This window comes from Hemicordylus capensis, chromosome 2, assembly GCF_027244095.1.
Source record: "Hemicordylus capensis ecotype Gifberg chromosome 2, rHemCap1.1.pri, whole genome shotgun sequence".
In the NCBI taxonomy this organism is placed as follows: Eukaryota; Metazoa; Chordata; class Lepidosauria; order Squamata; family Cordylidae; genus Hemicordylus; species Hemicordylus capensis.
This window is the reverse complement of record NC_069658.1, coordinates 90,498,779-90,521,936: the sequence shown is the minus strand read 5'-3', so window position 1 is coordinate 90,521,936 and position 23,158 is coordinate 90,498,779. Positions and strand designations below refer to the sequence as shown.

At 43.6% G+C, this 23,158-nt stretch overlaps 1 long non-coding RNA gene across 2 annotated transcripts in view; it reads left to right on the top strand.

Moving 5' to 3' along the window:
* LOC128346510 (uncharacterized) overlaps positions 1–16,527 on the top strand; it is a 36,162-nt gene extending 19,635 nt beyond the window's left edge. The window contains exons 2-4 of one of the 2 annotated variants that reach the window (XR_008317000.1): positions 7,566–7,648; positions 7,899–8,022; positions 15,754–16,527. This is a non-coding gene — a long non-coding RNA (uncharacterized LOC128346510). Of the gene's footprint in view, positions 1–7,565; positions 7,649–7,898; positions 8,083–15,753 lie in introns of those variants that run through there. The other variant, XR_008316999.1, reaches the window with a different exon arrangement.
* Positions 16,528–23,158: the final 6,631 nt, after the last annotated feature.

The following is a 23,158-nucleotide window of genomic DNA, read 5'->3' as shown; positions in this document are numbered from 1 at the left end:
AGGTAATACAAGCTGTGTTGGAGCATTTTGATCTAGAAAAGATTCTGGAGAAAAATTCCTCCAAAATCTGTAGATGATTCAATACTATAGCAAATTGTATCGGTATAGTATCGAATATGATTGGAGGGTGTGGGTGGGGTTTACCTTTACTGAAGAGCCAGCTTCTTTGAAGAAATTGGCTGCCTTCTGGCAGTCACAGTGGTGCTATTTGAAAATCTCATCTTCCCTTTCCTGGTACCGCCTATAATGTACCAGGAAAGGAAGCAATCTCATGATAACTGCATCCTTTCCCTAGTGCATTACTGCGGGGGTGGGCGGAATGAGCACATTCTATCAGGGGTGCACCTAGGTAATTTTGGAGCTTGCACCTAAAGGCCTTTTCAGCCACTGCCACCCCCACCACACACACACCATGACACACAGTATTTTAACACGTGGGTTCTCGAGGGCACAAACAGCAACTGAACTCACAAGAATGTAAGAAGATAAAAGAGGTATATTTATGCAAATAAGCATTAGTTATTTATTTATGTAGTGTTTCCAGACACAACATATTCCCACCCCACATATTTCTTTCCCCACTCTCCTTCTGTCTCTAAAGCAGAGGTTACTCTCAGCCAACTGGTACAGTGGGCAGGTCAGCACCACCCAGGACAGACTAAGGAGGATTTGGGGGCTCCAGGGGGTGTGGAGGCCATGGACTTTGGTCTGGACATCCAGGGGTAAGAGCGCCTCTGCACCCTGAAACTATAGGACACAGTCATTTCCCCCCATTATGGATCAGGGAAATGATGTAATGTCATGGTATTTCTTTCTTTCCTTGTGCATGATAGGGCAGTGCCAGAAAAGGCAAGACAGCATTTTCAAAAATGCTGAAGGCAGCCATTTTATTTTTTTAAAAGCAACTCTTCAGTAAAGGTAAGCACACACACCCCGCCCCCAGACACACACCCATCATGACACAACAAGCCAATAATGATTGCGCTCAGGGGTGTAGCTATAATGGAGTGGATGGGTTCAAATAACCCAGGCCCCCCAGCTCCCAAGGGCCCCCCAGCTCCACCACTCCCTATTTTCTTCATTACCTCCCTCACTCTGAGGGGCCGCTAGGGAGAGGGGTGAACATGGGCTGCCTCTCCCCTAGCTTTGCCTCTGATTACACTCTCAGTCCACTTGCGAAAGTGTTGTGCTTCTGTAACAAGGATCGCTTTGCACAATTCCCTGCAGCATATATAGACTTAGGAAAAGGTTTCACAGCAAGAGGTGTACCACAGGTTGTGCACCCGGCAGCGTAGGGAGGCTGGCGGAGGCCCCCTGGCCCCACCTCCTGCATCTGACGTCAGACGCAGGGCCTCAGCTAGCCACGTCCCCATGTCAGGTGCGGGGGACGTGGTTTCCCTCCCAAACAGGGCTGCATGGCCCTGTTTGGAAGGGAGATTGGCCCGCGCTGCATTGGGAAGCGTGGGCCGGAGCGACTCTCCCTGCCTTAAAGGCATGGAGAGCCGTTCTGGCCGTGCTGCCCATGCAGTGCAGGCCGATCTCTCTCCTAAACTGGGCCACGTGGTACCATTTGGGCGGGAGATCGATCAGCCCTACTGCATTGGCAGCGAGACCAGGAGCGGCTCTCCCTGCCTTTAAGGCAGGGAGAGTCACTCCAGCCATGCTACCAAGGCAGCGCGGGCCGATTTCAGCTCTAAATGGAGCCACACAGCCCCATTTGGGACTGAAATAAGACCCCACTGTCTGACATCAGACGTGGGGTGTGTGTCTGGGGCAGTGCTTGTGGCCCCTGATTGGTGGCGACCCAGGTTCTTTGAACCCGTTCGCCCAATGATGGCTCCGCCCCGTGTGCACCGATGCAACACTAGTCTTGAATACAATCTCCTGACTTAGCGGAAATAGCTGGCATGACATTGTTGCACTAGTGCGACATGCTTGCACTGGTACTGCATTTCAGCCACTATTTCCAGAATTGCTTCGCTGGCCCAACACAATTCCCACCTCTTCTCTGGGTCAGTCCAAAAATGCATGATTTTCACATTCCAGACAGCACATTAACACAAATCCCAAAATGGTGTTTCTAGATTTTCCTTACACCAATCAAAACAAAGGTCAAAGTGTTTTCAAATTCACCTACAACGTATGTGTATAAAAGCTTGCCAAGTAGCCTGCCTGCATATACAGGTGGGTTCTCTATTCCTAAAAACCATTTTGTTTAAAGGCAATTTCTTTTTGTGGCCAATCTCCTGTTCACCCCATCTGCTTTTCATTAACATACGTGCAGCCTAAAGGCAATTACCTCACTCCAGCTGGGAGAAAGTAAGCCAGGATATTTCTTGAAATATAAAGCATAGGCTTATTAAGCACCAAATTCTTCCCTGATGTATAGGATATAAACAGTGTGATAGATATTTTCTTAACCCTATAGTTAAGGATACAAACTATCAAGAACTTCTCAAACTCATTGAAGTAAATGGAAGTGGTGCTCAGGGGACCCTGAATTATTCCCATTCATTTCAGCGCAGCTTGCATGAAAGCATTTCTTGGTTCTTGCAACATACATGTAGAAAGAGCACATGAAGAGAGGTGGTGGAATTGCACATGCTGGCCCTATCCTGACCTTTGTAGGTTCACCAGGACTTCTGTACAGAGTGTATGGATGTACAACTGGTATATGTATAGGCTGTGTATGTGCAATGTCTACCCTGTAAAAATTCAGGGTATGCATTGTGTGGAGAAAGCCCACACAATTGTAGCCTGGGCATGTGTAGGCTCTATACAGAAGTTCTGATGAACCCATGGAAGTTGGGGTAGAGCGGCAGCACAACCCCCCCCCCCGCCCCCCTGCATTAATTTTATGTAGATACATTGCACGTACAGAGCTAATACATTTCCATAACAATTTACCAGCCAATTGTTTCATAGGTGGAGTGATAGCATACCCAGCCTAGAGCTCAAGCTGCCCTAATATCCATCCATCATATGGCATAAATCAGGGCTGCACTACTTCAGCCCTCCTGCAGATGTTGGCCTACAACTCCCATCATCCCTGACTATTGACCACTGTGGCTGGGGATGATGAGAGCTGTAGTCCATAAACAGCTGGAGGCTGAAGCTATGCAGCCCTGGCATAGCCCATGGCATACTGGCAAAAGCCACCTGAGGAGGAGGGCTCAGGTTCATGTGGAGCAAAGATATTCAGCAAACAGGACATCAGAAGCTGTATCAGGTAGTGCTTTGTTAGCCTGTTATCCAACGTGGTATGACAGAACCAGATCTAGTGCAAAGTAGGCCACAATCTAGCCTTCCCAGATGCCCCCTTAACCCACCATCTTCCCCCTAGACTTGAACAGTAAAGTGGTTTTGCAGCTACTTCTGCATAGTCCCAGCCATGCAAAGAAAAACACATTGCCTCATCTGTCCAATGTCAGTCAAGGTGACTTTCCCATGTTCTGACTTACTTCCCTGGGCATGAGCCCATTTGACTTAATGTCATAACGTTGACTTCTGTGACTGGGTCCTCTGTTAGCTAGGCTTTCCAGAAAAACAAAAACAAGCAGCATTCCTTTTGGCTTTGGCCGGGCCACCTCGTTGTCCAAACCCACTGCCCATGTGTCACAGGCAGCGTGTGCTTTTGCAGCAGGCAGAGTTATGATTATGGTATTTCCTGGGTATATTTGAAGAAAACAAGCCATCAAATATTTTGGCCCATTGCACATATTACCACAACAGTAATTATATGCACGGTAAGGTTGGGAGCAATTACATTTGGGATATACCCAGCTCCTCCAGGACAGGGAGCCCTGGTTTTAAACTAGAGTATAATTTCTTTGCAGAAAAGAGTTTATTTCTCTGTGCTAGTCTACCGCTTTGCTGGAAAGCTCTCAATGTGTACAGTGAACTGTACTTTTACTGGGCTGGCTCAGCTTCTGCTTCAGCAACATCTCTTTTGTGACTGGATAGCCCATCTTGCAGAGGTTTACGATGCAAGATAATGGGAATAAGGATTACTGCCATGTCTTCACTGGCACAAATGAGGAGAATTCACTGCTGTGAAGTGGAGAGAAAATTGCCACTAGTTCTAGAATAATTATTTATGCTTCCCATCAGCTACACGAAGAGGAATATGTTTTCAAACAGAAAACTTTCCCACACTATACTTACCATATAACAATAGTTATTCTTTCATGGACACTAGGATGCTGTTAAGTCTAAACCACAGGCATTTCAAGTGAAGCTGTAATTAAGCTCTACTCTTTTTTCTTTCTTTCTTTTTGCCCCCACAAAAAAGCCATTGTCTTGCTGTTGCAATGCCACAAATAAATCCACTGATCTGGAACATACTGAGGTGACATGCAGATCTGCTCGGGTTCAAAACCTGATGCAGAATCTAATGGCCATAATGACACTTGTATAATTCAACAAGCAAACATTGCTATTTCCATACTGTCCAAGGCCATGAACAGGTCCACAGACAAAAGCCTCAGTTCAGACAGGGCTGTATTACAATGCTATAGATTTCACAAATTCTGAAAATATAGCTTTTTTCCTAATGACTAATTGGGATGTTGACCTCCCCTTTCCTCCCCACATACACACTGTGAGATGTGCAATCTGTTCCCACATCAGGAGCTTGCAAAATCCATGGCAACTGAGAAGATGGGGAAGGGCCACTTTGGACATTACACAGAAGCACAGAGAACAGGAAGTATGAGACACTTGAGCTTCCTGTGCCCAATGTAGTATGTAATGCACAAAGCCACTCTTCTCTTGAGCTCCAACTTGCAACCCCTCATTGGCTGCTCCTGCTAGCCCTGAATACCATATATCCAGATCACTGCTGAGCTCTTTCTAAGAGCTAAGTAATAGATTAAATTTGTGCATGTGCCCCTTGGTTCTGGTAATCACTTCCTGCTGTTCCTCTTCCTTCCTGCTTGCCTACTTGTTCTTATAAACAAGTAGGCCCCAGACCACTGAGAAACTTGTCTTGCCTGAGAGAGAACAAGTTGCAACCACTACTGCCTGCCCTCCTAAAGGCTAAACTACCAACAAGTCCCACAAAATCTGTGGGGTGTGTGTGTGTGTGTGTGTTGGGGGAGTTCCTGCCCAACTGAAGTCCAGCCCAGATCGCTTTCAAAAGAAACATCTTTATTTTTAAAGCAGCACCTGGGAGTTGTGGATTATTATTATTTTTAAAGTAAACTAGTCATATTCTCCATTTTATTCACAATGGCTGAAATAATAAGGAAAATTAGGCACTGCCAAATGTGTCCTTTCAATTCCAAGGATTATCAAAGTGCCAGCCAGTGTACTATTGGGACATTTTATAATTTCTCCTATGGGGAAGGACTTTCCCATAGAAAATGCAAGCAGTCTCTATGGGAAGTTGTGCGTCAGGAGATGGAGGGTGAGCCTATGTTGGATCAGACCCAATGCCACTTGGATCTGGTTTGGAAACTGCTCTGCCACTTATTCCACACATGGATCAATGAAATCAATAGCTTTTAATGTTACAAGTAGCTTTAGAAAAAGCATTGATATAATAATGCACCCTGTTATGCAAGCATTTTATTTCTACTTAAATTCTGTGATTCCATTAGGCATGAATATCCATACTCTAGGCAAAGAATGATTCATCCTTAGTCTAGCTCAGCTATTCAAGATCCCCAAGATGATGTATTTGCTCATAATCTCTGTGAGAACCAGTGTGTGGAGTTAAAAATGAGTCAAGAGTTTGATGAGAAAAGAAGTTGCACAAGGGGGGGGAGCAATTTAACCTGGCCTTCTGGGAGTAGTTTAATAAAATTATATTCTACCAGAGAACTCATTCGGCAACAGCTGTTTCTAGAATTATCAGGAGCCGTAGGTCTGGGTTCAGCCTTGGAAAAGGAAAGGAATTCTCGAAAGAAACAGAGGAATTCATCATGTGTTTTCTTACTTCACATCCAAGCAATGTCTCTGTGAACAGTCATGTTGTTGTTGTGCCTTCGAGTCAGTGTCGACTCCTGGCGACCACAGAGCCCTGTGGTTTTCTTTGGTAGAAAACAGGAGGAGTTTACCATTGCCTCCTCCCATGCAGTATTAGATGAGGCCTTTCAGCATCTTCCTATATCACTGCTGCCCAATATAGGTGTTTCCCATAGTCATACCAGCGGGGATTCAAACCGGCAACCTCTTGCTCCCTAGGCAAGTTACTTCCCCACTGTGCCATTAGGTGGCTCACAACTGCTGTGGTACTGAAATGCAAATATAAGTGTGACTGAGACTTCATCTCTGACCGTGATTTGTCTTAATGCTTAAACTCCACCTACTTGGAAGGGATGCTGCTTTTGATTTTTACTAGAGAATCAGCTATCAAGTGATTGGCAATAATTTGTACAACTGCCACAAATAAAGGGAACTTAAGACCTCACAATTACCTGAGTGAATCTGGAATAGGAAGTCCACTAGGCTCAAAGCAATGCTCGTAACGTCTATTGGGTTTTGTAGCTTCATCTTCTCCTAAATGATAATCTGTCTTTTGTCAAGTCATCATTGGCACTCCCTGATCTCTCCCCTCAGCCTTTTGTCTAATATAGAGATTATGAAGCCCTCTGGGTAGAGACCTTGTCAGTTTTGTGTTCTGTATAGTGCCTAACACTCAAGTGGTACTATAGAAATGTTAGATAGTATTATTGTTTGCCATTCCTGTTGCAACTGTCAGAATATAAAGGCTGATATCCTAATGAAATACCAGTGCAACAAGAGAAGCACTGGTGCTTCTGAAAAGTTCGGCAATCTCAACAACACTACAGGCTCAGTGGTGGGGGCAAATTTTGATGACCCCTTCCCCAGAAAGCACTTTGAAAATACAACCATCCCTCACCAAACATGAGGGTTCCGTTCCGGGAAAAACCTTGCGGTTGGCGAACTTGCGGTTGGCAAGCCATTGAAATCAATGGCAAACAGGGGGCTATGGGAATCGTGGTCATGAAAGGACTGCAAAATCTATTTTTAAAATATATATAGAAAAAAGCCCTCCAAATCCCCACCAAATCACCATTAGTCAGTAGGAGGAGTTAAAGGGAACTGCCGAAAAACAAACCCCTGACCCCAAAAAATCACAAAACCTCCCCCAAAGTATCTCACCAAACTATGGATTCTCGGGTTGCAGTTAGTGAGACCTGCCACAAGTTCCCTGTCGTGGATACTCAAAACTGTGATTGGGTGACCCACGAGGGATGACTATATAACCCTAAGGGTCACAGGGCACTCAGGGATGTATTTTCAGGTGACACAGAAGGCTTCTGGGGGAAGGGAAAGTGATTGAAAATTCCCATACACAACCACATTGTGCAGTGTTAGTCTGAAACTTCTCCTGTTGTACCGGTGTGTCATTAGTCAGGTTGTCAGCCAAAGTGACTTCTAAATCTTGCCATATTAATCTTCAAAATCATCCCATCAGTCAAGTCAGACTGAAAGAAAAGTGATGTGCCCAAAGGAAGCTGAGTATGGCTTCATCATTAGGAGGAAATGCTAAAAAAGACTTTGCAGTTGAATTACACCTCATCCTTTTATATTTCCAGGGTAATGTACAAAAGAGGAACACATGGAGAAATATTTGCGCTTTCCAGATTAGAAGTTTTGTTGTAAACTTTCCAGAGACTACGTAAGTTTTTGGCGGTAGTGTGTGTGTGTGTGTGTGTGTGTGTGTGTGTGTGTGTGTGTGCGCGCAGCATATACATCTCACCATGCAGGAGGTGTATATATTCTCCCTTCAGACAAAGAAGAAAGAAAGAAAGAAAGAAAGAAAGAAAGAAAGAAAGAAAGAAAGAAAGAAAGAAAGAAAGAAAGATCACTCATATTAAAACTGTTCTGATTTTGCTTTCCTTTGAAGCATTTGCACTTTTCTTCTCCAGCATTGGAATGCACAGCTCCCTTTAAAACAAGAGGATGATGCAAAGAGGCTCCCCCGCCACCCTACACAAGTTTATCTCCATTACATTTGACTGAAGAGCACATTACTACTTCTGGATAAGGCAAGTAAGCATTAAGAGCAAAACCAATCAATAAACAAAAACAGTCTAACAGAGGATTGCTTTACCTCCTAGTTGGTTTGATGTCTTTAGAACATGATGGATCAACTCTGTGGAGCAGTACAGCATCTTTTCTCAGTAACAGTATCACAGGAAAAAGTCTACACTAAGATTCTCAGACAGCCACATTCCAGCCCCGAGGAAGTCTTTGCTTTGCATTCTGTACACAAGAACTGAGAAGATGCACAGCCCTGAAAATGACCAATAGTCAGGGACAGTAGCTATAGCCTTCTTCTGTTCCAGTGGACCATGGGCCAAATTCTATGTGACTTTAAATGGGTCATTGGCCCTAGTATAATTCAATTTTGTTTGGGAAATAGTAGCTAGATCAGGCCCTCCCACAGACTACAACTGTAGCAGGCAGGAGAGTAGGGGGGATTTTACTCTCCCCCTGCCACGCCCACCATGGTACCAAGTCAGTCAGGGGCCCTCGTGGCTGCTATGTACCAATGGAAAAAAAAGCTGTCATTGTCCTGGACTGCTTTAACTTGATGTTGGTTAGATACCTTTGAAAATGATGGATCAGTTCTGTGGAGTGTTGTAGCATCTTTTGTCATTGGCACTATTAGGAAAATATATTTAGAATTCAAAGAGCAAAGTCATATTGGAAGGACAGATTCGCATGCATTCATTATTAGGGGGAAAATAATGTGTAGAAAGAGGGACAAATAATTCTTTGTAAGTCACCTATTTTTCCTTTTCTCACGTAGTTTCCCCCAAAGTATACTTCCATCTTCTCCCTCATAGTACTGTATACAGCAGTAAAATGTTTAGCAATCTATGTAAGAAAAAAGAAATCTGTGACCATTTGTGGAATTATCATATGTCCTCTAAAGGCCAAATTACACATTGACCACATTCAGTGGTGGATTAACGGAGAGGCAGAGTAGGCATTTGCCTACGGCGGCAAAATCTGAGGAGCAGCAAATTTTGCCACCCCTCTCTGTGGGCATGGCAGCTGCAGCAAGGGTGGAGTGGGTGAGGAGTAAGTCCCTCCTTTTACCTTGAGGGGGGAAAAGGCAAACCATTTTTGTTTACAGTAAAGGGGCAGCAAAAGCCTTTTTGCCTATGGGTGCCAAAAAGCTTAATCTGCCCCTGACCACATTAAAATTACATATTGGCCACATTAAAATCACACGTTAGCCACATTAAAATTACACATTGGCCGCATGTTCCATCGTGAGCGCAGTTGCCCACATTCGGACGTATGCAAATTGTAACCGGAAGCCCCTTCAGCTCATTTCATGTTACATGTTACTGTGGCCATGATGTTAAAAACAGCCTAACTGGGATCAGGAATGTAACCTAGGGAGGGAGCTTTAGTCTTCTACCCCTACACCCCACCCCACCCCCATGACCCCAATCCAAATTGAACCCTTTACAGCTTAGGTCCAAATATAGATTGGCAGTCCTACTGCTCCTCTTTGCCCTGAGAAGGAAGCTCTCATTGGCACATTGGGAGCTTCCCTTCTGGGGCAAAAAGCAGCTGTGTGGGATTGGCAGGGGAAAATTCTTAAAGTCTTCCACACATATGGTGGTCCTGATCCTATAACATCCCCTGTAGTAGCTATTTAAATTAGGAGAAAAAAATATTCAAGGCCAAATGGTGATTTGACCCTTAGATAAAGCTGCAGAAAAGGAGAACAGACTTGTACCACTACAAATACTTATATACCGCTTTTCAAGAGAGGGAGGGGGAGAGATGGAGGGAGGGAAAAGTTGGCTCCCTATTCTAAAAGGGCTCACAATCTAAAAAGAAACATGATAGATGCCAGCAACAGCCACTTGGAGGAATGATGTGCTGGTGCCAGTTGCTCTCCCCTGTTAAATAAAAGAGAATTATCACTTTAAAAGGTGCCTCTTTGCCTAGTTTTCAGGGAACATATTTCAAATCCACATGCTTACCAGGTAAGGAGGATACTATGCAAAATTCAGTAATGTGTCTGCAGAAAAGTATTCATTGTTTCTATAGCTGATGGCATGAAACAAAGAAACATCTGTTAGTGATAGAAATGGCAATGTATAGAGAAGACCTGGAGTTAAGGCTAAAGGTTAAGAATGCTATATTGTATACGTCATAAAAACGCACCCCTGAAACATAAAGCAGTACTAAGACCTTTTGAAAACACTGCTGGTAGTGAACAGCTTGCCCACAATGAATCCTGATTCTTGAGACAAAAACACAAAGCCTAATTCTAAATGAACCTTATTAATACAATGATTCTCTAGAGGGAGATCCTCATATCTTTAAAGTTACCAGTGTCATGCCTCTTGTCATTTGTGGAAGGGAGATGTTTAATGGAACTTGAAGTACCAAACTACATGTGTCATTAAGTACATCAGTGTGTGGATACAGATTTAAGTTTACTTCTGTGTAGCAGCTATGCAGGGCTGTGATTTGGATCAAAACCACAGCATGGAGGTAGGGGGCATTTAACCCTCTACCTCCAGGCTATTTTCCTGCTGAAAATCATCTCTCAAGCAGTTATTTAACTCTGAGAGTGCCATTTGATGCAATGGCACTTTGGGGCTTCGTTTCAGCTGAGGTAAAAGGTTAAAAAAACAACATTAACCATCCTGTTTCTGTATTACGGGCTCAGTCTAAGCCAGGGCTCTGCACAGCTGTTATTTACAAGTAACTATGCGCTGACATATTCGGTGCCACATGTCATTTGGCCCTCAAACATCTATTCCTAAGGCACTTCCTTCAAGCTCATCACTGAGAATGTAAGCTGATGTGCATTAGAGCAGAGATTCTCACACTTATTTTCGTGGACCACTTGAATATTACTTGGAGTCTTGACAGACCATTGCATACGTTTTTGTTATTGTTACAAAAGTCAAAGCACAAAAGTTTTATAAAAGTCTCTGTGACGTGCGCACGTGCACAAAGGACTCCTGGGAGTCTTTTGAAGCAACGTCGGGGAAGGGGCAGCAGGGAGGTGTCCTGCCGCCCCAATTACTCTAAACTTTACGGCGCAACATCGGGAAAGCGGCAGGAGGGGTAAGTAAACCCTCCCGCCGCTCTTAAGGGGACCCCCCAACCCGAACCGGACCGCCCAGGTCCGGACCGGTCCGGACCGGTCCGGAGGCTATTTTAATGTCCGGGCCCATCCCTAGTTAAATATTCAGACTTCTCAGTCTCCCCACCCGCCCCCCAATCAAAGCCCTATAGCAAGCAGATCCCTTTATACTGGGATCTCTTTATACTGGGATATTAAGTATATCCCTTTATACATAACCACAAAAAGGAATTCACGTCATACCTCCATTAAGCAGGCAAATGCTGGACTGTGCTGGGCAGAGAGAACTGTGGTGGGTAAAAGGCAGCCAGCGATGGCCACTAGGCCTGCCTCCTTCTTCCTTGCTGGCTGCCTGTCGGGGCACTGGAGTTCAGGCTTCAGCAAAGCCTACACGGAGGCCTCTCTGGAAGCCCTGCCCACCTGCCGATCAGCTGAGAGGTGCGGAGAGAAGGAGCTGCTGTGTGCAGTTTGCAGGCTGCTCCGATTGTCTGGAGAGCAAGACAAGCAGGAAAGGTGAACAGGCAAGTGGCTGAGGGGCCTTGGGGCTGGGCAGGTGGGCAATGGGGTGGGGGTGGCAGGCACTGGTGTGGAGCCCCCCCTGTGGTGCCTAGGGCACGTGCCCTGCCCCCCCAGTTATGCCCAAGTTCACAATCTTCTTTGGTGCAAAATGATGAATGAACTTAGAATCCACTCTCATTTCCGACCAAAGAATCTACTCTCAAAACACCTCAAACATTGAAAACAATAAAATCCAGTACCCTATGGGCTTGTGGTTTGGGGGGTTGTTGGTACCATATGTGCACTACACCACAACCCACTCTGGGCCATCCTGGTGCCCCCCAAGTGACACGCCAACTTAAAAAAAAATCAACCCTTTCACCAATTTCTTTGAAATCTGGGTGGTAGCAGGCACCTATTGGGGCACCTCCATCTGCTCTGGAACCCCTTTTCTGCCTCAAATTTGCCACAAAGACACACCAACTTCAAAAAGAGAGAGATTAAAAATCACCCCTTTGCTCAATTTTTTTGAAATCTGGATGGTAGCTTCCCTCCACCCATTGGGCACTACCACCCAACCCACCTTGGTCACAAAACGGAGGTCCAAATCCCCAAATTTTGGGGGGTCGATATCTGGGTGATTTGTTTTGTACCCGAATCTGGGCAAGTGAGCACAGGGGCAATTTGTTTTGTCTACAAATCACCCAAATCAGCTAGATTCAGGTACAAATCATTTTGTACCTGAATTGATTCACACATCCCTAGTAGATAATACTGAGCTAGATGGACCAATGGTCTAACTCAATATAGGGCAGCTTCCTGTGTTTCTAACTAGCTGTACAGTGTTGGACTGGATTTGCTACACTGTGAGCACTGCCACTATCCACTTCTCGACAGCAGTGATGACAGCAAAGTAAAGAGGAACATTTCAGTTCAAACAGTATTTTACAGTGCTCAGAAAAAAAGATCATTAAATACTACTGCCAAACACAATAGGGATTCGAACCTGTTTGCACACTCCTAATCCCTACTGACTCCTGATACTGGCTATAAACTATTTTATTTATATCTCATACTTCCTCCAATGAGCTCCAGGAGGTATGTCTGGGGGTTCCCCTCTTTTACTCTCACAAACAACTACATGAGGTAGGTTAGGCTGAGAGCGGTCTTGTCAAAAGGTACCCAGTAAGCATCCTTGCTGAGCAGAATTTGAACCCAAGCCTCTCCAGTTGACATCCAACATTCTGTCTGCTATACCAGATACCATTCTATACCAAATGTTAGAAAAGACACTTACAAAAATCATACTTTTTAAATACAGGCTGGCAATTACTGAGGCACGTCCATGAAACAGTAGGGTGTATGCATTTGTTTAGGAATGAATGGAAATTAGGGCCATTTAGTCCAAATTTCATGTGTTATGAAACAAATGCCTAGGAGGCCTGAATGAGCCAAACAGTTGCACACCCCTATAAAACACTGTTATTGGTGTTACTTCCATGACTGTCATTCAAAGCCTTCTAGTAGTTTCAGATAAAACCATTCTTACCACTAAATGTTTTAGCATATTCATTAAACAGAGCAGCGAGTTCAGACAAAGGACACATTCCAAATGTACAAGATACCCACCCTGAATTAAAATACATAGTATCAAACTGTGCCCACAGTGTTTGTGATTTACATCTGGAAAAACTAAATGTTCTTGAAGACTCATGCTAGAGTGTGTCAAATTTATGAGGTGCAGCAAGACATGTCTCTTACTCTATGACAAAAATAACTGGCCATAAATATGCAGCAAAACATTCCTGGGTGGATTTAAAACGTTAGAAAAGATGTCCCAATAGACTATAACAGATTTCTGTTTCCCCAGCTCATATAGTATCAGAATTTCCATAGGGGAGTCACTAGCCCTAATCCTGACTCCATTTGGGTCCATGGAAAGCAGTTATAAGATCAATAGCCATTCATTTCAGATTTCCCCCTCCTTGCATTTTAATAAGATGTGTAATTGTTTGAGGCATTTAACATATAGTCAGATTATTTCTTTTCCCCCACTGGAAGCATTTATATTAAAATTTAAGCAACATTGTAAAGTATGCAGTGTATGCGAGAGCAAGTAAAGCCAATCCAGTTGTTCTCAAACTAAATGGTAGTCATTTTTCGTTTTATGTAGTACCATGGACTTCAGCCATACTAAACCAGGAATGTGGAGGGCTTTCTGTCACATCTGGCTGCTTTGTTTTCACTGGAGTACTTTCGACTGAAGGCTGATAACCTTTGTAAAACATCAATAAGAGAATAACGATCTCTGAGATCACAACGACCCAAGCATGTTTAAATTCCAACCTTTGACTCTTTGCTTAGCAAAATCGAGGATGCCTTTTATCTTGCTGCTGATAGAAGATGGTGCCTGCAACTGGGCTGTAAACAACTGGGTATCTTCCAATTTCATAAGCATCCAATGAACAATCTGGCCTTAAGAAATGCATGGTTAAAATAAGCCTTGAAATGTGCTCTATTGCTTTAATACCAGCCTGGTAGGGAAGCCATCCAGTAAACTAGACTCCTTCTATTTATTTATTTATTTTATTATTTATTATTTAGTTAACATATTTTTATATCGCACAAAACTTATGTCTCTGGGCGGTTTACAAGATAAAAAAAACATTGAAACATTAATTAAAAACAAAAACAAAAACAAGAAATTTAAAACTCAACAATTTAAAAATTTTAAAACAATATTCTAAAACAACATTTAAAACAATCAAAACAGTATCAGTTAAAATCCTGGGTGAACAGATGCATCTTTAAAGACTTTTTTAAAACTGTCAGGGATTCTACCCTAGGAACCCACAGATTCAACCTAGGAACAGAGACTTGCATTTTGGGCAGTATACAAATGTGTTACATAATAAAATAAATAAATAAACATAGGAAGATGCCTTATACTGAGTCAGACCATTGGCCATCTAGCTCAGTATTGTCTACACAAACTGGGAGCAGCTTTTCCAAGGTTGCTGGCTGGAGTTTCTCTCAGCCCTATCCTGGAAATGCCAGGGAGGGAACTTGGAAGCTTCTGCATGCAAGCATGCAGGTGCTCTTCTCGGAGCAGCCTCATCCCCTAAGGCAGGCCTGCTCAATTTCGGCCCTTCTGCAGATGTTGGCCTACAACTCCCATAATCCCTGACTATTGGCCACTGTGTCTGAGGATTATGGGAGTTGTAGTCCAAAAACAGTTGGGGGCCCCAAAGTTGAGCAGGCCTGCCCTAAGGGAAGTATCTTACAGTGCTCACATGTAGTATCCCATTCAAATGCAAACCAGGGTGGACCCTGCTTAGCAAAGGGGATAATGCATGGTTGCTACCACAAGACAAGGTCTCCTCCCATAAAGGAAGCTGCCTTATACTGAGTCAGACCATTGGCCCATCTAGCTCAGTATTGCCTACACATAGCGGCTTCTCCAAGGTTGCAGGCAGAAGTCTCTCTCAGCCCTATCTTGGAGATGCCAGGGAGGGCACTTGGAGCCTTCTGCATGCAAGCAGGCAGGTGCTCTTCCCAGAGCTGCCCCATCCCCTAAGGGGAACATCTTACAGTACTCACATGTAGTCTCCCATTCAAATGTAAACCATGGCAAATCCTGCTTATCAAAGGGGACAATTTGTCTTTCTACCACAAGACCAGCTCTCCTTCACCTGACAGAGGACTAGCAGAGGAAGACGTACTTGTTAAATTTATTCCTGTCACGTAGCTATAAATAGAACAGAAACTCTTTATAGTTAGGAGCCGGTTATTTTTAAGTGGACCACTAACAACAAGTTCTGTTACTAGCTGTAAGGAAGAACCTGAATAGCTTCATCTCTTCATAATGAGACTATCTTCCCCACCATTCTTTCTTAGGAAAAAACTCCCATCCACCTCACTCCAGCATGTCTGAGCAGCTGGAGCTCACAGCATGGATGTTTTCTTTGGAATTTTTGACTAGGGCACTACCTGACTCATAGATAATAAATGGAGGACAGGTCTATCCATGGATACTTGTCTTGATGGCTATAGGCTACATCCAGGTTCAGAGGTCAGATGTCTCTGAATCCAGTTGCAGAGGAGCAACAACAAGAGAAGGGGCACACCTTCATCTCCTGTTTGTGGGCTTCCCATAGGTATCTGGTGGGTCACAGTGGAAGATGATGTCTTGGGCATGATCCAGCAAGATTCTTCTTATGATATGAGAACAAATCGCAAGAAGAATGTATAATGAGAAGAACAAACCATAAGAAGAATGTATAATGAGAAAAAGGAAACAAACCCAAACTGTGCATTTTAAAGACTGCCATTTGGCTGGTATCTGATGAAGTGTTTAAATGAGCCTGAAACAAATCATGTTACCCAGATGTGCAAATTCAATTGAAGCCTGCAATTTCAACAAATTCAATTTTACTAAACTGCAATATTACCTTCCTTGACAAGACAGCTGCAAAGTTCCCAGCAGATCAGCCAAAAGCAAAAACATCCTGCTGTTGAATATTCAGATTTATTTGAATATTTAGATCAGCTCTCAAGTCATCCACAGCAGTAGCTGTTGTTGATATTTCATTTGCAAACTGTGCAGGCCATTTGCTGAGGGTCAGTTTTATTTTTATTTGTAACAGGATATGCCATACATATTTGATGTAGCTTTGATTTCCTGTGTGTTAAAATGTTTTGTTTTCTCAGCATGCTAAACATAATAATAATTTTTAAAAAACTATCTGGAATACCTCCAAGAAACCTTCTTTGAAACTCTCACACATTTGAAACTAATTCTGCTGTCAGTTTGGCTTCCTTTATTAAATGTTCTTTAAGGTAAAATTATATGCATCATATTCCAAACAGTTCTGTTGGATCTTTATGCAATCTGTTGGACAGGAACATGAAGATGGCATGACTTTCACTTACCAAATCAGATAAATGTACTGATGTTGTGGTGACTTCTACACTGGGTGAGTGTGTAACTGGCTGTTCTTATGAGTTTCTATTCACAACATGATCACCACATGGAAGTCAGTGAAGACCATTGCTCCATGCAGTGAGCATCGGGGCTGACACCTGGCTAACAATTGCCCCATTTGCACATAATGCCGAACCGATGATCCAATGGTTCCACCCTCCCCTCTGCACACTTATCTAATCGAGATCAGATGAAATGGACAGGAACCAAACTGCAGTCAGGGAGACTGCACAGAGGAGGGGGAACTGCTGTGCAGACTTCCTTCTGGCATGAAAGACAGCCCTGTCAGCCAGTCACAGTCAGAGAGAGGGAGGAGCTTCCTCTCTCAATTCAGGTTACAGCCAATGCAGCCTGCTGTCCAGCATTCAGATGTAAGGCTGGCACCTGCAAACCTCAGGTAGGAGAAGTGTAATTCACACAGCCTGAGGTTTCAAACTGGTGTTTGGGAAGTGAAACCTTAGGTTGCTTTTCTGATGGGACTGAGATTTCATGAGGTTTTAAACATACAAGAAAGTCAACCATGGGCTCCTTTAACTCCAGTTCCCCATTACATGCGAATGGGGCCGCTGTATGCATGCAGTCAAAAGACGTACACGGGCAGCAGATGCATTCCCACTTCTGAAGCACAGGTGCGTGCGTGTGTGTGTGTGTGTGTGTAAGAGAGAGGTGTGTGGGTTTTTTTTTTTTTTTTTTAAATCTCTCCTTCCCCCAGAAGCACAACATGCAAATATGCACATTGCAGGCATGCAGGAATAATACAAATAGTGGAACAATGAAATGCAGCTCCTGGTTGCCTGAATGAAACTGCATTATAAGAAGTGTGTACCTATTATAGTGTGTACCTACCTTTTAAAAATGAAACCTACATCTATCTCTAAGTATGTATTACGGTTATATTAGATGACAAGAATGTAATTTTATAGAAAACGATGATTAAATAGAATTTTTGAGTAGTAATTTAAATTGTGATTTAAATCATTGAGTAGGGATGTGCATGAAGATCGTTGTTGCCGACGGGGGGTAGCGCTTTAAGGGCGGGGGAGGGTGTACTCACCCCTCCCGCTGCATTTCCCCCGCCGGCGCGCTGTCATTTGGAAGCCCCTTGGGGCGGCAGCATTCCTCCCTGCCGCCCCGTTTGCCCCGTCAGCCAGAAGTGGCTGGAAGTCACGAGCGCGCATGCGCCCGTCATGTGTGTGCACGCCTTTCTGCCATGTTCGCTCGCACGCACGACGGGTTCCAAATGACAGCGCGCCGGCGGGGGAAATGCGGCGGGAGGGGTGAGTACACCCTCCCCCGCCCTTAAAGCGCTACCCCCTGTCGGCAACGAAATGCCGAAACACCCCCAGTGCCGAAACGTTTCGGAGGCCTTCATAATGGCCTCCGAAATGTTTCGGGCACATGCCTATCATTGAGTCCTTCTGTGAAGTGATTTAAATTGTGATTTAAATTATGATTTAAATAGATTTGATTTAAATCACATCACCCCTGATGTTGGCTGAAACCCTTGCCTGGTTCCTACTTCTTGACTGCCACTCTTCTTGGTTGTCACCAGTGCCAATTTGGCTGACTTCTTATGTCCAGACAGCAGAGGCCTATCTAGGGACCTGACACTTTTGCTTCAGTTGTAGTTCTGTTCCTTTAAGAACTTCTGCAACCGTTAGAACCGCCTGTTTCCAGCAATATGGCACCCAGAGCCTGCTCCAGATATCAGGGGCCCTCAGAAAACTGCCCTCTATGGGCCCCCTCTTACCTAAGTAGGCTCCAAGACAGGTGTGCCATTAGCACCACATGAAGACTATGGGCATAGATATAGCCTCAGGGATCAGCAGTAGGCCTTAGGCCTTAATCAGCTGCCCAACAATGATGTCTGATGACACCTTCCTACCCTTTCCATCTGAATCTCATCCTTGCCTTCATAAGAACATAAGAACAGCCCTGCTGGATCAAGCCCAAGGCCTACCTAGTCCAGCATCCCCTTTCATATATAATGGCCCACCAGATGCCTCCGAGAAGCCCACGGGAAAGAGGTGAGGGCATGCCCTCTCTCTTGCTATTGCTCGCCTGTAACTGGTATTTAGAGGCATCATGCCTCTGAGACTGGAGGTGGCCTATAGCCACCAGACTAGTAGCCATTGCTAGACCTGTCCTCCATGAATTTCTCTAAGTCCCTTTTAAAGGGGCTTAGACAAACTAGTGGCCATCACCACATCCCATGACAAAGAATTCCATAGCTTAATTATGTACTTTGTGAATAAGTACTTCCTCTTGTCGGTTCTAAATTTTCCAACCTTCAGTTCCATGGGATGACCCCTGGTTCCAGTGTTGTGTGTGAGAGAGAGAACATTCTCTCTGTCTATTCCGGCTTATCTGAAACGTCTGCACGCTTGCACCTTAGGGGATTTTGCTTGCTGAAGCAGATGCCACCCAATTTCTGTTGGCAATCCCCAGGCATCATTTTAAAAGCTGCTCTGCAACCTTTTAGATTTTAAACACCAGCAGTCTGGTTCCATCTTAGTTCAAGTGGAGCCCATCCCTTTTGTACAGGCTTTGCTTGCCCCAAAATGTATCCCAGTGCCTAACAAATCTAAACCCCTCCTCCTGGCACCACGGTCTTTCCTGCTTCCCTTCTCCTGTTGACTCTTCTCTTACATCTTCAGAGCCCTTCTTGAAGACCTCCATTCCCTTGAAGCCTTTTGCCCCTACTGACCATTTGATATTGCCATTTGCCACTGTTGCTCATATGATAGTGGCTAACATCATAGTGTGCAGTAGAATGTTGACATTAGGGACCCACTGGGGCTGCTGCCCCCTTGAAAGGCAGCCCCAATGGTATAGCACAATGGGACAACTGCAGAAGGACTTCAAAGCACTTCCGGGCAGCCTCACAGCACTCCTTCTAATGGATGCCATGCTGCATGACTGCGCAGAACAATTTGAAGTTCAGAACAGTTTGAAGTTGTTCTGCAGATGCCTTGTTGCATTACACTATCAGGTCTGCCTTTTACATACTGCAGCAGCCCTGATAGGTCCCTAATGTCGTTGTGCCACTGTGCAGAATGTTGGCTGCTATAATTAAGCCTCAGAATATGTTCGTGAAATAACTGCATATTCTCCTCTCCTTCTATTCCTCCATTATCTTGCTTGTATCTCTTTTTAGATTGTGAGCCCTTTGGGACAGAGGATAGCTTTCTCATTCTGTGTAAGCCTCATGCACACAGAGGGTACCTTCTCTATTTAAGAAAACAAATAGCAACCTAAAGCAAAGAAAGAAAGAAAGAAAGAAAGAAAGAAAGAAAGAAAGAAAGAAAGAAAGAAAGAAAGAAAGAAAGAAAGAAACCCATCCTCCTATTTCTGGCCCAGAAAGAGTCCCAACCAACTCTAATGGGTCCATCCTGAAAAGGTTTGTCTGATTAAAATGCCATTTCATTACTTTCAGTGGAACTTAGTTATGACTAACAGTTTATGGATTTGTGCAGAGTTCCTAATAGGAGCAAAATTGCTCACTGCTGTGATGTAAACAAAGCAATTCAGTTTCTATAAACTAAATGTAACAACTTCCCTGGCCCTACTGATTCATTCTTAGCCAAGGATTATTTCTGCAAAAGTTATCTTTCTTAATCACAAAGAATCCAGATGAAAGGACAAAGAGAAATGTTGGGAAGTAGGGGTGTGCACAAATAAATATCTTCAGTTCAACTCAAGGTCAAATTGAACTGAAGACACCCACCCACCCATGAATTGATTTGTCAAAAGCAGGCTTGGAAAACCAGGACAGCTGGCCAATCAATTGAGATCGGCAGGTAGACCAACACTCCACTCCAGACTTGGTGCATCAGCCTGCCTAGGTGAGCTGGTCTTCCCACCACAATCCCAAGTTGCAGACCAGCTCTCTGCAGAAAGAAGCACCATTTTGAGGCCCGTTTTCCCAGCAAAATGGGCCTCATAATGGCACCTGAATCACCCGAATTGATTCAGGTCGAATTGGGGGTGAATCCATTCTACCCCGGAACTGGCCCTTTGTTTTCAGAATGATTCGATTCAGGGTAGAATAATTGAATCACCCCTGATTTGACCCCCAATTCACCCACATGATTCATTTGTGGGTGAATCAATTTGCACATTCCTATCGGGAAGCAAACTTCTGGAAATGGTCAAAGGAACATACTGTCATGTGTCATCTCTGTACATAGTAGGGTTGCTGTGTAAGGAGATAAAGTGTGTGTAAGTGTGTGTTTGTATGTGTGTGTGACAAAAAAATTCCATATCCACTTTTGACAGCTACAAGTTGCACAATGTTTTAAACAGGTGCATTATCTTGCAACCTCAGAAATCATTTAGTTCATAAGGGAAATTATCAATATATCATCAATTTCATTACAGCCATTGGCCACAGAAATAGAAACAACAAACATATCCAATACAACAATACTAAAACACAATAAAACAAAATACAGTCATTCATTAAAAAATTAGTTTAAAAAGCATAAACAGCTCCCACAGTTAAGCACTTAATTGAGACCTTAATCTAATGGCAATATAAAAAAAATTTGCTACAGTTTTTGTAATCTCAGAACTTACATCTGCGAAACAGTAATATGTATAAAAACGCTCGCACCTCCCAGGAAATTTGAGTAACAAAGGGGAAATAAGTTCTTCTCTAGCATCCCGATACAAAGAACAATATAGCAGAACATGGGAGACAGTTTCCAGGAGGCCAGCACCACAAGGGCAAAAAACCGTAGCAGATTAGTCTTTAGCAAACCTCCGTTCCAAAAGAGAAGAGGGCAACACATTTAACCGAACCTGAGCAAATGAGACCCCAAATTTAGAAAAGTGCAACGTTGTTAAGTAATTGGCACCTCTATCTCCCCTAGGTGGCAAAATCCCAAAATGCAGAGGGGAACAAGTCCTGTTAGCCAAAGACATTAGTTCCTGACGTTCAGTGTCATGCAACCAGAGAAATAGTATTTCCTTCATCTTATTGCATTCCCGAGTGAGAAGTTCAAAAGGAGAAAGGCCCAGTTGCATTATTTTGTTATTTACATATGTTAGCCAAGAGTTGGGATAGGAATCCACCCATAAGTATTGGAAAAAAGAGAATTCCTGAATCTCTGAGCAGAGTTTACACCATCTGGCAAAGGTAAGCTCCCAGGCTTTACACGCTATGGAGAAAGACCCAGATTCCAAGCATAGAACAGAGTATGACACGCACCTAGGCACTGCGAGGATTGCTCTTAAAAAAATAGACTGTACTCTCTCCAGTTCAGCTGTCACTCCCTGGATCCATAGCGGGACTCCAAAGAGTAATTGGGCCACAATGTTAGCACGGAATACCTGAAGAGCCATGGGAACAAACTGACCCCCATAAGGAAAATAAAGTGTTGACATTCTGTTTATATTAAAGGAACATTAGTTCATTATGGGCCCAAGCAAAGGAAACAGATAAGAAGAAAAAATAATTGTGGATTTCATTTACAGTTAAACAATTAGATATAATAGAATTGTGTGGTAATAGTGTAGTTATAAGCCCTTGGCATTTGATGTTGGAAGTAATCAGTTAGAACAGTAATCAAAACATAGATAGACATACCATTCCAATTATAGCCAATGAAGTAATCATGGTAATAATGTCCCTAGCATCTATGAGCTCACCAGCCAGTGGGATAGCAACTATGATGTAATGAAATGTTCTTGAATGTTCTGACTGCTCAAGATGAATGTATCAGCAATAGACTACTGACAAACAATGCAATATCTTGGAAGGAAGGAAGAGCCAAATAGAGAAAATAAACTTAATCCTTGTGGTGAGCCATGCATTCAACCTGCATGGCTCATTCAACATGGCTCATTTTGTGGCTGATGACAAAGCACGAGAACTAAAAATAACACATGTGTTTGATTTACAGAACATCAACCTATAGATAATAAACAGAAAATACTCATTTAAATATAAGCACACATATCGTTTGCCCAGAAGACATATGAAATGATAACACAAAGTTTACCATGGACCAGTTATTCTGTGGTGCTCTTTTCCATGGTGAATGCTTTTGGAATTGTTCCTCTCTAGGAAAAGGTATATGGAAAGTGTTGCCTGAACAGAAAATCCACAGGAAAGAATCACAAGGAGTATGCAAGAATCCTGCTGCTTTCTGTTCCTATACCTATCTCAGAAAATCAACATGGATTTTCATTTCTGATACATTTCCCCATACATATCCCTCCATACAACTAAAATTCTAAAAACATTCCAATAAATCAACATTTGTCAGTAGAGCTCTCTAGTAACAGAGCACAGATCAAACCTGGATGATATGCCTATTATAGGATTTTGGTCTGCATGTGTTTTTTTTTAAATCTCCCCCCCCCACTTCTTTTAAAAAAATTATTACCTCTAGCCCCTTCGGGGGACTTCCTAAAGGCCATGTGGGGGGGTCCAGGAAGGTTCCTCCTCCCACCTCCGGCCTTGTTTATCACCGCCACGGTTCATAAAACCTTCCTGGCTGCCGTGCATGTGCAAATGACCTCTGTGAGGCCCTGGGCAATGCCAGGCCTTGCAGAGGCCATTTGCGCATGTG